This window comes from Sus scrofa, chromosome 6 (assembly GCF_000003025.6).
Source record: "Sus scrofa isolate TJ Tabasco breed Duroc chromosome 6, Sscrofa11.1, whole genome shotgun sequence".
Lineage (NCBI taxonomy): Eukaryota > Metazoa > Chordata > Mammalia > Artiodactyla > Suidae > Sus > Sus scrofa.
In genome coordinates, this window is record NC_010448.4 from 160072327 (window position 1) to 160084865 (window position 12539).

The 12539-nt window shown below is 43.1% G+C and overlaps 1 protein-coding gene and 1 pseudogene across 3 annotated transcripts in view; one reads left to right on the forward strand and one right to left on the reverse strand.

Annotated features, from left to right (window-relative positions):
- The window catches only part of ZFYVE9 (zinc finger FYVE-type containing 9), a 201742-nt gene extending 199592 nt beyond the window's left edge, over positions 1 to 2150 (reverse strand). For 2 of the 3 annotated variants that reach the window (XM_021096648.1, XM_021096646.1), the window contains exon 1: positions 1819 to 2149. The gene's annotated coding sequence lies outside the window, so the exon portion shown is untranslated. Of the gene's footprint in view, positions 1 to 1818 lie in introns of all 3 variants that reach the window. The other variant, XM_021096647.1, reaches the window with a different exon arrangement.
- LOC110261408 lies at positions 1313 to 2390 on the forward strand (annotated as a pseudogene).

The window sequence follows — 12539 nt, forward strand, 5'->3', positions numbered from 1 at the left end:
AAGACTGATAACTTTGCTAGAAAACAGGTATTTTCATTCAGCTTGATAAGGCTAGTTAAACTTTAAACTTATTATCAGTGATTCGAAAACTTTAGTAAGACTAAGTACTGGGGAGCTTGATAAAAATGAACATCTTGGGTCACTTACCACTCTAGAAATTGTGGTTCAGAGTGCCAGGAATCTGCATATGCTAATAAGCACTCTCAGTGATTCTAATAATGATAGTCTTTAGGGACACAGTAAGAACTGAACTGGATTTTTTAAAACCTAAATTAATCTACCTCCCCCCAACTTTTTAATGAAGTCAATTTTTTTACAGTTATAAATATTTAGGGAAAATCTTAACAAAAAAACAATACAAGGCTATGGCATCTAATAGAACAGGTCCTCAAAAAAAAAAGTTCAATACACAAAACCTCCTTAAAACTGAAGCTGCACAGGAGGTAAATCAGGGGTCTTTTAGGTAGTAGCTAATAAATTCAACTATGACTGCAACGTAATTTAGCAAAACATTTTTATACAAATGACTGGATGTTAAACAGTAAAATGGAACAGTTAACTCTGAAGCTAATACAGAGATAATAATTTAAAAATCACCAGTAATACAAGCCATTTTAAACTTTAAGTGACCAAAACGTTCTGTAAGATGATGGGTGACTTTTCCCCTATTATTAAACATTTACTGAGGGTCAGCACAGTACTTCTCTGTACTTTTCAAATTTTCTACAATAAACATATATTTTCAGGATTATAAAAGTTTTATAAGTACTTAATAATCCTCCATACTTCACATACATTATAGGAAAACAAGAATAACCTGAACCACATTTATCATAAATACCCAAAGGGCTGACTTAATGGTATCAAACCGTGATCACCAACTTTTTTTTATATTAATACCAAAATAAATCACTTAATTACTAAAATCTAGAATATGTCCTATTTCCATCAGGTCTCTGTTACTGGGATAGTTAGCATGACTTTTTAAAATCCTCTTGTCATCCATCCTATGGATCTATTTAGGGGGACAATTTTGAACCACGGACTAAGGCATTACAATACTCACACTCTTACGGGGGGGAGGGGTGATGGGGGGAACAGACCTTTGTTTTTTTAAAAAAGATGTTTTTCTAATTTTGAGTATTATCTGGGAGACGTTAACATCTCAAAGCTGGAATGGGGCTTTCTCCGAGGCAGACCACGCTTAGAAGCAAAAGGTAACAGAAGCAGCAGAGATGAGCTGCCGGTAGGTGATGAAATTTCACCTCAAAGAAGACGCAAAAGGTTGTTTTCAAGCCAGTCGGATGGGTGAATGACACTCCAGGGAGTTCCAAGGGCTTCCAGGGCCCCGCGCTTTCCGCACCGGCTTTCTCACCCTCCCGCCCCCGACCCCCGGGACTCTTCGGGACTGAGCCTGGGGCGCGAGAAGCCCAGGCTGTTTGCAAACAGGCGTCCTCTGCCTCCCTCCGGGATGTACGTGCGGGGCCCAGGGTAAGAGGCTGCGCTCGGCCCGGGCCCGCGGCCAACCCGAAGGGTGCCAGGGACCCTGCCAGCCCCGCTCTCCACAGACGCGGCCGCCCCGGAGCCCAGGCCGGGGCAAGGGCTTCCCGGCGACGCGGGGCCTACTCGTCCCCCACGCGCCTCCAGCCCCCCGGGGGACGCGGGGAGGAAGGGCTGAGGCCCCCGAGCCTGGGTGGGGGAGGCGGCCGCAGCGGCAGGACGCCCCGTCCGCCCGGCCCGAGGTCTCGCCGCCAGGGCCCTCCCCGGGCGGCCAAAGGCCAGCGAGCCCGGGACCGCGCGACGCCGCGTCACACTCACCTCGAGCAGCGGCCGCCGCCGCCTCAGCATGGCCGGGGGGTCGTCCCTGAGCCCACAGCCTCCTCCGGAGGGCACCCGCCCGGCCCCAGGCGCCGCCGCCGCCGCCGCCGCGAAGCCTCCCACTCCTGAAGGGGCTGTGGTCGCCGCTGGTGCTGAGGCCCAGCGCCCGCCGAGCCTCATCGGGCTCCCGGGCCGCCGCAGCCACGCGGATCCCGCAGGAGCGCCGCTGAGCCGGGCGGGGGGTGCGAGGCTGCAGCGGGACGACCGAGGTGCTGCAGGCGGGGATCCTCGGCGAAGCCTCCAGCGTCGCCGTGGCCGCTCCTGCCGCCGGCGCCGCTGGGCCACAGCGCCCCCTGGACCCCACGCCCGGCTACGGCGCCGGGACTGCGGCGGCCGCCCGGGCACGAGCCGCAGGGAACGCGAGGGAGCGCGGCCTGGGGATGGCGGGGGCCCCGGGCTCCCTGCGTCGCCCTGGGGCCGCCGGACCGCCCCCGACGACGCCCCCCGGAAGCCCCTCGGTCCCCACCGACCTTAGTGGGTCTCCTCCCCACTCCCTAGGCCTCAGGCCATGAGCATCTTTACACCTTTTCCTTCTCTCCAGAAGGTACGTGAACGTTCCTCTCACTCGGACCTTCACCTGAGAGCAGGGATGTGAGGGGAATCTCCTGGATTTCACCTCTCGAGATTCAAGGGGTAGCCTTTGTAATCCGTTCAGTGCGTCTGGATGTAAGAAGGGTGACCCAGAATCAACCCCCCCCCCCACGCATCCTTTCCTGAAACAGATGAAGGAATTGTCTTTGACCTTAACTTTTTTTTGGATCTATTGGCAAATCATTTCAGGAATTCCCAACAGATACCAAACCCTTAACACCCAACCTCCCCCAAAATAGAACAAATTAATAATAATAAGACAAGCAAGAGAAGAAAATAAACGAGTTGTCCTGAAATTTATAAACAATCTAAAATTAAGAGAAAAACAATCCATATTCTAACACACTCCCCCACCCCCACCCCCACCCCCACTCCGCTCATCCATCCCCAGTCCCTTCCACATCCCAGGTAAGGCTCTAAAGGAAAGAAATTGTTATATTGTGGGGGCTGTGGAATCATTCTCTTTACAGGTACCCTATATTCGATCCCACTCAAACTCTAGGGTGAAAACATCAGAACCAAAAACAAAAGAAAGGCTCTCAGAGGGAAAAGAGGGAAAGAGAAATTGTTCAAATCCTCTGGTCCCCAGTTTTTCCAAATACATGATTTTATCATTAAGTATGTAGTAGAATGAGCAGGGTCTTTGGTGGCAGACAGATCCTGGCAGAGGCACCAATTCCAGCTCTGTTGTGTTTAATTTTATGATCCTGGGCAAGTTATATAATATTTAGGAACCTCGATTTTCTGATGCCTGCCTTGCTGATTGTTGCAAAGATTGGAGATAATTTTGCAAAGGAACTAGCCCATGGAAGTTACTCAATAAATGTTAGTTCCTATTACTGTTGATTCCGAAACACCCTCAGTCCTTAAATTCAAGATTTTTCTCATCTTTTTCTTTCAAAATCTGTGTGTGTGTGTGTGTGTTTTCCTATGGAAAGATGGGTGCATTAAAAAAAAATGGGTGCATTATTCTTCGTCATTCTTGGTCTGGGTAAAATTTCTTTAAATTTCACTAATGGACTTATATAACATCCCTCCACTGAAGAAGAATAGAGCCTAGTATACCTGATCCTATGACATTCTGTTGCATAGCAGATATCTGCAAAGAACCAATATATTCCTCTATATAAAAAAAAGAATTATAAGGCAATCTCACCTTACCTAAGGTTATGTCCTAATAATAATATATCTTAATGAGAAAATTATATAAGGTCTCTGGGAACTTTCAAATAATAATTGAGCAGCCACCTTAGAGAAAAATATAACCTAACAGCTCTCTTCCAATAAATGAAAGCTGTTCCTGTGTCTGCCTTCGCCACCTACTTCTGAGTCACATTACAAAAAAATCACTATCCCCTTTTTATAACAAGAGAAACTGGGGCTCAGAAGGAAGCTGTGATTCATCCGTGCAACAGTTCTAAGAATTAAGTACTATACTACCACCATCTTACATGTGAAATACATCCAATATAAGGAAAAGCTGGAAGCAGACCCTGAGATTCCTTCACTCTCCCAGTCCTTTCTGCAATATTCAAAAAAGGCTGTAAGACTAAGTTACTGTTGCTAAACAGTTTCAATCTAGAGAAATGGCCCTTTAATTAAGATTAGTTTGGCAACCTAACATTAGCACTGTGCTTTCCAAGCCTAGTTCACTACCACCACAGGAAATCTACATTTGTTTATGAATAATCATGCTACCCAGGGTGTAGCTACTACGTGAAGATGATTCATTTGTTCCCAGGACCAGTTTCCTCTTGCTTCACACCCTCTCCCGTTCTACTCAAATTATGTTGCTCAAAGAGCCTGCCTTTATCCTCACTGCCACCTCCCCGATTATAGTAGCCCACTTTAAACCCTTTCATCTACAGTTTAATTCCATTGTTTGACTCTTCCTACCCAATTTGTTCTTTGCTTCTGAAATTTTTTTTATCTGTTCTCTTTTCCTCTACTGTAAATCTATTTCCTTTGATCTACCTTGACCTGCTGTCAATTGATTTGGTTACCCTACCCTCAATAATTTTGCGTTGATTTCTATTACTATCCAGTGACTCTAAAATATCTCCTTATTCCCAACATGGGAAACCTACTTTCACTCTTATACCATAGACATCCTACAGAAAGCCAGTATTCTACAAATGGTCTCTTCAAGTGAGTTGAAAGTACAGCAACCCAAATAAACATGAGGAAATTCCCGGGCCAGGGATCAAACCTGTGCCACAGGAGTGACCAGAGTCTCAGCAGTGACAACTAGGTTCATAACCTGCTGAGCCACTAGGAAACTCCTTCAGGCCTTTTATTTGTCAATTACACCGCGATAAAGCTGGAGAAAAAAAAAATTCAGACCGAAAAGATAATCATTTTTGCTGACCTGGTGAATGGCATAGGAATCATCCTTAATTCTTGTCTCTCTCTTGGACAATGGGTCACTAAACTTGATAGATTCAACTTCTTTTATTAAATTTCCTCTCCAACTCCGTTTCTACCCCTTTTGATGTTGGGTATATACTCAGTAAATTATAGTGCACTGAATGAAAAGAAAAAAGGGGGAAGGAAGGAGGAATTAGTGATTATTACATTTGTGTACAAGAGTATATAGTGTATAAAAATTTGTCTAAACAAAGCACAAAACCTCTTTCATGGAGCTCCCTTGTGGAACCGCAAGCTAAGTATTAAGGCATTGCCACTGAAGAAGCCCAGGTCCATGCTGTGGCTTGGGTTCAATCCTTGGCCCAGGAAGTTTCATATGCACAGCCAAAAACAAACAAATAAACACCTCTTTCATGCTCCCAATAATAGGTGTGCTTCTCAATTTATAACTACTCATTACTAAACTGTCAGTAGCTGTTTAATTGGATGTCTCCCCTATCAGACTGTATTTGAATCATCTCTGTGTCCCCACAACCAGTCTCAGCCCAGAGTACACCTCAAGCGATGTTAAGCTGAACTAAGCTGTGCTTAGCTTGATGTGCATCAGGCTAGTGCCTCCCACCCACTGATTACTTTTTAGGCCTTTCCTGCTAACTTTCAGAGCCCACCTGGAAGAGTAAGACTCCCCTTCAACAGGTGAGTGCCCTACAGCCCAGAACTGACCCAGTCTGCTGCTGCCAGTTATGGGCTCCCTCTGTAATCACCAATCACAGCCGGGAGTCAAACCCCAAATTCAGTTACCTGTCACCAGACAGGAGGAGCCCAAGAGCAGGCCAAAAGTCAGGAAAGCAGCACAAACTTAAAAAGAAATTGTGGAAGTTTGGGAATTTGTTAGATCACTTGAGTCATTAGAATAAGAACAAAGCAACTTCCATTTTAGGAATGGAGTCTAAGGAAGTAATCAAATATATGAAGAAAGACGTGCGCCAGAGGTGTTTATTATATTTTACTGTAGGTTTATAACATAAAAATATGAGGAAAACCTTAAATGAATTAAATGAATTATGGTACCACAATTAACACTGTATTTTTAACAATTTTAAATATAAATTTTATAAACAATTGCATTTTTAAATTTTTTTTTTTTTTTTTTTTTGTCTTTTGTCTTTTGTTGTTGTTGTTGCTATTTCTTGGGCCGCTTCCGCGGCATATGGAGGTTCCCAGGCTAGGGGTTGAATCGGAGCTGTAGCCACCGGCCTACGCCAGAGCCACAGCAACGCGGGATCCGAGCCGCGTCTGCAACCTTCACCACAGCTCACGGCAACGCCGGATCGTTAACCCACTGAGCAAGGGCAGGGACCGAACCCGCGACCTCATGGTTCCTAGTCGGATTCGTTAACCACTGCGCCACGACGGGAACTCCTGCATTTTTAAATAATTTTAAAAGACATTGAAAACTGTTCATAATTCAATATCAAATTAAGTGTTAACTAAAAAAGACCATTGTATGATCCCAATCATGTTTTTATATATTTGTAAAATATATAAATATAGTATTGGGAAGGAAATATCAAAAAGTATATTTGTGGGTTTTTTGGTTTTTTTTTTTTACTTTTTACTTTTGAAATAATTTCATATTTAAAGAAAAGTTTGGGGGAATACCCATCGTGGCTCAGTGGTTAATGAATCTGACTAGGAACAATGAGGTTGCAGGTTCAATCCCTGGTGTTGCCACGAGCTGTGGTGTAGGTCACAGACTCGGCTCAGATCCCGCATTGCTGTGGCTCTGGCATAGGCTGGCGGGTACAGCTCTGATTAGACCCCTAGCCTGGGGACCTCCATATGCCATGGGTGCAGCCCTAAAAGGACAAAAGACAAAAAAAAAAAAAAGTTTGGTACAACCACTAGGGAGAACAGTATGGAGGTTCCTTAAAAAACTAAATATAGGGAGTTCCTGTTATGGCACAGTAGAAACAAATCCAACCAGTATCCATGAGGATGCAGGTTCAACATCTGGCCTCACTCAGTGGTTTGGGTATCCTATGTTGCTGTGGCTGTGGCTTAGGCCGGTAGCTATACTCCAGTTGTACCCCTAGCCTGGAAACTTCCATATGCCATGGGTGTGGCCCTAAAAAGCAAAACAAACAACAACAACAACAAAAAACTAAATATAGCAAGTATTGCTGGGAAACCTGAACAGCTGCATGCAAATCAATGAAACTAGAACACACCCTCACACCATGCACAAAAATAAACTCAAAATGACTGAAAGACTTAAATATAAGACAAGACACCATCAAACTCTTGGAAGAGAACACAGGCAAAACGTTTTCCGACATCAACCTTGCACTTGTTTTCTCAGGTCAGTCTCCCAAAGCATCAGAAATAAAAGGAAAAATAAACCAGTGGGACCTAATCAAACTGACAAGCTTTTGCACAGCAAAGGAAACCAAAAAGAAAACAAAAAGACAAGTTACAGGAGTTCCCGTCATGGTGCAGTGGTTAACGAATCTGACTAGGAACCATGAGGTTTCGGGTTCAATCCCTTGCCTTGCTCAGGGGGTTAAGGAGCTGGCGTTGCCGTGAGCTGTGGTGTAGGTTGCAGACACCGCTCAGATCCCGCATTGCTGTGGCTGTGGCGATTAGACTCCTAGCCTGGGAACCTCCATATGCCGAGAAAGCTGCCCTAGAAAAGGCAAAAAGACAAAAAAAAAAAAAGACAACTTACAGAATGGGAGAAAATAGTTTCAAATGATTCAACTGACAAGGGCCTAATCTCTAAAATATACAAGCAACTTATACAACTCAACAGCAAAAAAGCCAACAACCCAATTGAAAAATGGGCAAAATTCCTGAACAGACATTTCTCTAAGGAAGATATACAGATAGCCAACAAGCACATGAAAAAATGCTCAACTTCACTGATTATTAGAGAAATGCAAATCAAAACTACCATGAGATACCACCTCACACCAGTCAGAATGGCCATAATCAGTAAGTGCACAAATAACAAATGCTGGAGGGGGTGTGGAGAAAAGGGAACCCTCCTGCACTGTTGGTGGGAGTGTAAATTGATACAACCACTATGGAAAACACTATGGAGGTACCTTAGAAATCTAAATATAGACCTACCATATGACCCAGCAACCCCACTCTTGGGCATATGTCCAGACAAAACTTTCCTTAAAAAAGACACATGCAGAGTTCCCATTGTGGCTCAGTGGTTAATGAATGCAACTAGGAACCATGAGGTTTCGAGTTCCATCCCTGGCCTTGCTCAGTAGGTTAAGGATCTGGCATTGCCATGAGCTGTGGTGTAAATTGCAGATGCGGCTCGGATCTGGCATTGCTGTGGCTCTGGCATAGGCCAGCAGCTATAGCTCTGATTAGACCCCTAGCCTGGGAACCTCCATATGCCAAGGGTGTGGCCCTAAAAAGACCAAAAAAAAAAAAAAAAAGACACATGCACTCAAATGTTCATTGCAGCTCTATTCACCATAGCCAAGACATAGAAACAACCTAAATGTCCGTCAACAGAGAACTGGATTAGGAAGATGTGGTATATATACACAATGGAACACTACTCAGCCATACAAAAGAACAAAATAATGCCATTTGCAGCAACATGAATGGAACTAGAGACTCTCATACTAAGTGAAGTAAGAAAGAGAAAGACAAATACCATATGATATCACTTACATCTGGAATCTAATATATGGCACAAATGAAACTTTCCACAGAAAAGAAACTCATGGACACTTGGAGAACAGACTTGTGGTTGCCAAGGGGGAGGGAGAGGGGAGGGGACGGAGTGTGATAGACTGGGAATTTGGGGTTAATAGATGCAAACTATTGCTTTTGGAATGGATAAGCAATGAGATCCTGCTGTATGGCACTGGGAACTATATCTAGTCACTTGTGCTGGAGCATGATAATGTGAGAAAAAGAATGTATATATGTATGTGTAACTGGGTCACCTTGCTGTACAGTAGAAAACTGACAGAACACTGTAAACAAGCTATGATGGAAAAAATAAAAATCATTTAAAAATAAAATAAAATAAAATTTGCCTTTCTACTATATAGGAGAGCTTTTTGTTTCTCTCCCATTTATTCCTTTTATCAGTGTATTGATTTATATCAAGATGAAATTAGTTTTTTTATTCTATGAATTTTATAATTATTACCATCATTTATTTTGATGTAAAATTTGTTTCAGATTTGGTTGGCGTCTATGTTCTTTTAACATCTTGCCATCATTTTTTAAAGCATTTCCCTTACTTTCTGGCCTTGTACGTTCCTAGTCCCAGCCCTGGAATCACCCATTTCCCCTAAAAACCCTTGTTGCTTTAGAAATTAAGATCTAAGTGGTAGCCGTGCTCATTGGCTCTGTGGTGACATTGCTTCCAGGGTCTCTCAGTAAGTACAGCTAGAAAACGCACACACACAAACCCACCACTTTTCTTTGAACCTCGTTTTTATTTTAAAGAAGAATAGATGAACTACAGTTATTCAGACTTGGGAATTTGGCAGAAATTTTCTAGCAAGTGGATGAATTGAGCTTGTCACTTTAAGGAAAACAACAAAACATTATCATTTATTACCAATGATAAAATTTAAGCTTTCAAGTAAATATTAGAATTTGAAAAGCTTGTATTCACCAACATAAACTTGACAGATACCCAAACCTTTCTGAAGAGATGGGTGGTTATTAACAAAAGCTGTGGAGTTCCATCGTGGCTCAGCAGGAATGAATCTGACTAGTATCCATGAGGACTTGGGTTCAATCCCTGGCCTCCCTCAGTGGGTTTGGGATCTGACATTGCAGCGACGTTCCAGTGAATTCAGGTCATAGACATGGCTCAGATCTCGAGTTGCCATGGCTGTGGTGTAGGCTGGCAGCTGCAGCTTGGCCCCTAGCCTGGAAATTTCCATTATGCCGCAGGAGTGGCCCTAAAAAGACCAAAAAAAAAAAAAAAAAAAAAAAAAAAAGCTTGTGGAGTGTTGTTGTTTTTTTTTATCATATAATGAAATATGTCATTATTTGGAAGGTCTGCCTAACTCAGTTAAACAAGTATTTGTTTTTTATTTTTTATTTTTTGTCTTTTTAGGCCACCCCCTTGGCATATGGAAGTTCCCAGGCTAGGGGTGGAATCAGAGCTGTAGCCGCTGCCCTACGCCACAGCCACAGCAACTCGAGATCCAAGCCAAGTCCGAGACCCACACCACAGCTCATGGCAACACCAGATCGTTTAACCCACTGAGCAAGGCCAGGGATCACACCCACATCCTCATGGATAGCAGTCAGGTTCATTACCGTGGGGCCATGACAGGAACTCCTTGAACTAGTGTTTTTTCAAATGACCAGTTCATGATGTTATAAATATACACGTGGGTAAATGTCCCTCCAAGGTGTATATGGACCAAAAGACTTTAGTGAAACAGAGTGCCAAAATAATTTGATATGGTTTCAGATTCCACATTGCAGCTAACCATTAAGAAACTACCATTTGTCAAGTTTTAATGTAGTATCAAAAAAAATAACCACAAGTACCTGAACTGACTATTAAAATGCTCCTCACTTTTCTTTTTTTTTTTTTTTTGGCTTTTGTCTTTTGTCTTTTTAGGGCTGCACCTGCAGCACGTGGAGGTTCCCAGCCTAGGGGTCCAATTGGAGCTGTTGCTGCCGGCCTACACCACAGTCACAGACACACCAGATTTGAGCTGCATCTGTGACCTACACCACAGCTCATGGCAACACCAGATCCTTAACCCACTGAGCGAGGCCAGGGAGTGAACCTGCAACCTCAAGTTTCCTAGTTAGATTCATTTTTGTTTCGCCACAACGGGAACTCCGCTCTTCACTTTTCTAACTTTTACGTCAACTAAAGACACATGTCCCAATGGACTGAATGTTTTGCACAGACAGTAAAGTATATATTGTGTTGCCCCTTCTACTGGTGACAAAACCTGCATGACATTTTATAGAAATGAATAATTTAAAAGGTAATTGACAAAAAAATCAAATGAAGCAAAGAAACACAAATGGTAAGGCTGAAAGTGAAACGTCAATTGTACATAAGTGAAATTATGGAAGAAATAGTTGGGCATGGGAATATTGATACTCTTTCCATTTGAAAAATACTAGATATGCAGCCAGAGGAACTTAATGAGGGTAAACTTATTGATATAAGTGGGGAAAGTGGTCGTGATCAAAAGAATGAAGATGTCTAAGAGAAACTAACTCTGGCAAAAACAACAACAACAACAAAAAAAAACTTTACAATTTTTAGAGGCCCTCCCACTGTGGCACAATGGGATCTGCAGCATCTCTGGAGTACTGGGTTGTGGGTTTGATCCCCTGCCTAGCACAGTAGGTTAAGGATCCGGCATTGCCAAAGCTGTGGTGTAGGTTGCAACTACAGCTCAGATCTGCTCCCTGGCCTGGGAACTCCATATGCCACAGGGTAGCCAAAAAAGAAAAAAAAATTTTTTTTTAGAGATACTTTACAAAGTTGAAAGCCGATTCAAACTTAGAAAGAAGCAGGACCATGTGCAACACATAGAAAAACTGGTCACTATAATTGAAAGTTATACCACAAGAAGGAAAGCACTGTTTAAATTACGCTTGGTAGGAGTTACTATCTTGGCACAGCAGAAACAAATCTGACAGATATCCATGAGGATGTGGATTCGATCCCTGGCCTCACTCAGCGGGTTTAGGATCTGGCATTGCTGTGAGCTGTGGTGTATGTAGATCACAGACAGGGCTCGGATCTCAAGTTGCTGTGGCTGTGGCGTAGGCTGGCAGCTGTAGCTCTGATTCAATCCCTAGCCTGGAAACCTCCTTATGCTGTGGTTGCAGCCCTGGAAAAAAAAAAAAAAAGGCAATAAATTAATTAACTAAAATAGATAAATTGGGAGTTCCCGTCGTGGCACAGTGGTTAACAAATCTGACTAGGAACCATGAGGTTGCAGGTTCGGTCCCTGCCCTTGCACAGTGGGTTAACGATCTGGTGTTGCCGTGAGCTGTGGTGTAGGTTGCAGACACGGTTCTGATCTGGCGTTGCTGTGGCTCTGGCGTAGGCTGGTGGCTACGGCTCCGACTGTACCCCTAGCCTGGGAACCTCCAAGTGCCGCGAGAGCAGCCCAAGAAATAGCAAAAAGCCAAAAAAAAAGATAAATTGGACTTCAAATTTTAAACTTTTGTGAAATTGGTCATGGTGGAAATATTTGTATAATAGAAACTGGCAAATGCTACAAATCTGAGCAAGGCCAGGGATCAAACCCCTAGTGTTTGTTTTGTTAATTGTCTAGACCTAAGAAAGTAATAAAGCAAATGTTAATAATGCAGATGAAACTTAAAACTGTGTTGTATCTTTAGCTGTCACATTGTAAAAAGCACCAGAAAAATTGAGGAAATATTCTTCCAGCATTTGAAAACTGTTACCTGATTCAGCAAAAAAAAAAAAAAAGTCACTTATATTATTGACAAATGAGTGAAGTTCTAATAGACATCTTTGTTGTTTCACTTTTATCCTGTTAACATAAACAAAAATGTTAAAAAACTTTCGTGTCAGAACTATACTCAGAGAGCTGGTTATTAAACATGTACCAACACACCACAGGCTGGAATGGACATTAATGATCCTATAATCCAGCATCTCTTATTATTTTACATGTTAAGGTCATGAAGCCTAGGAT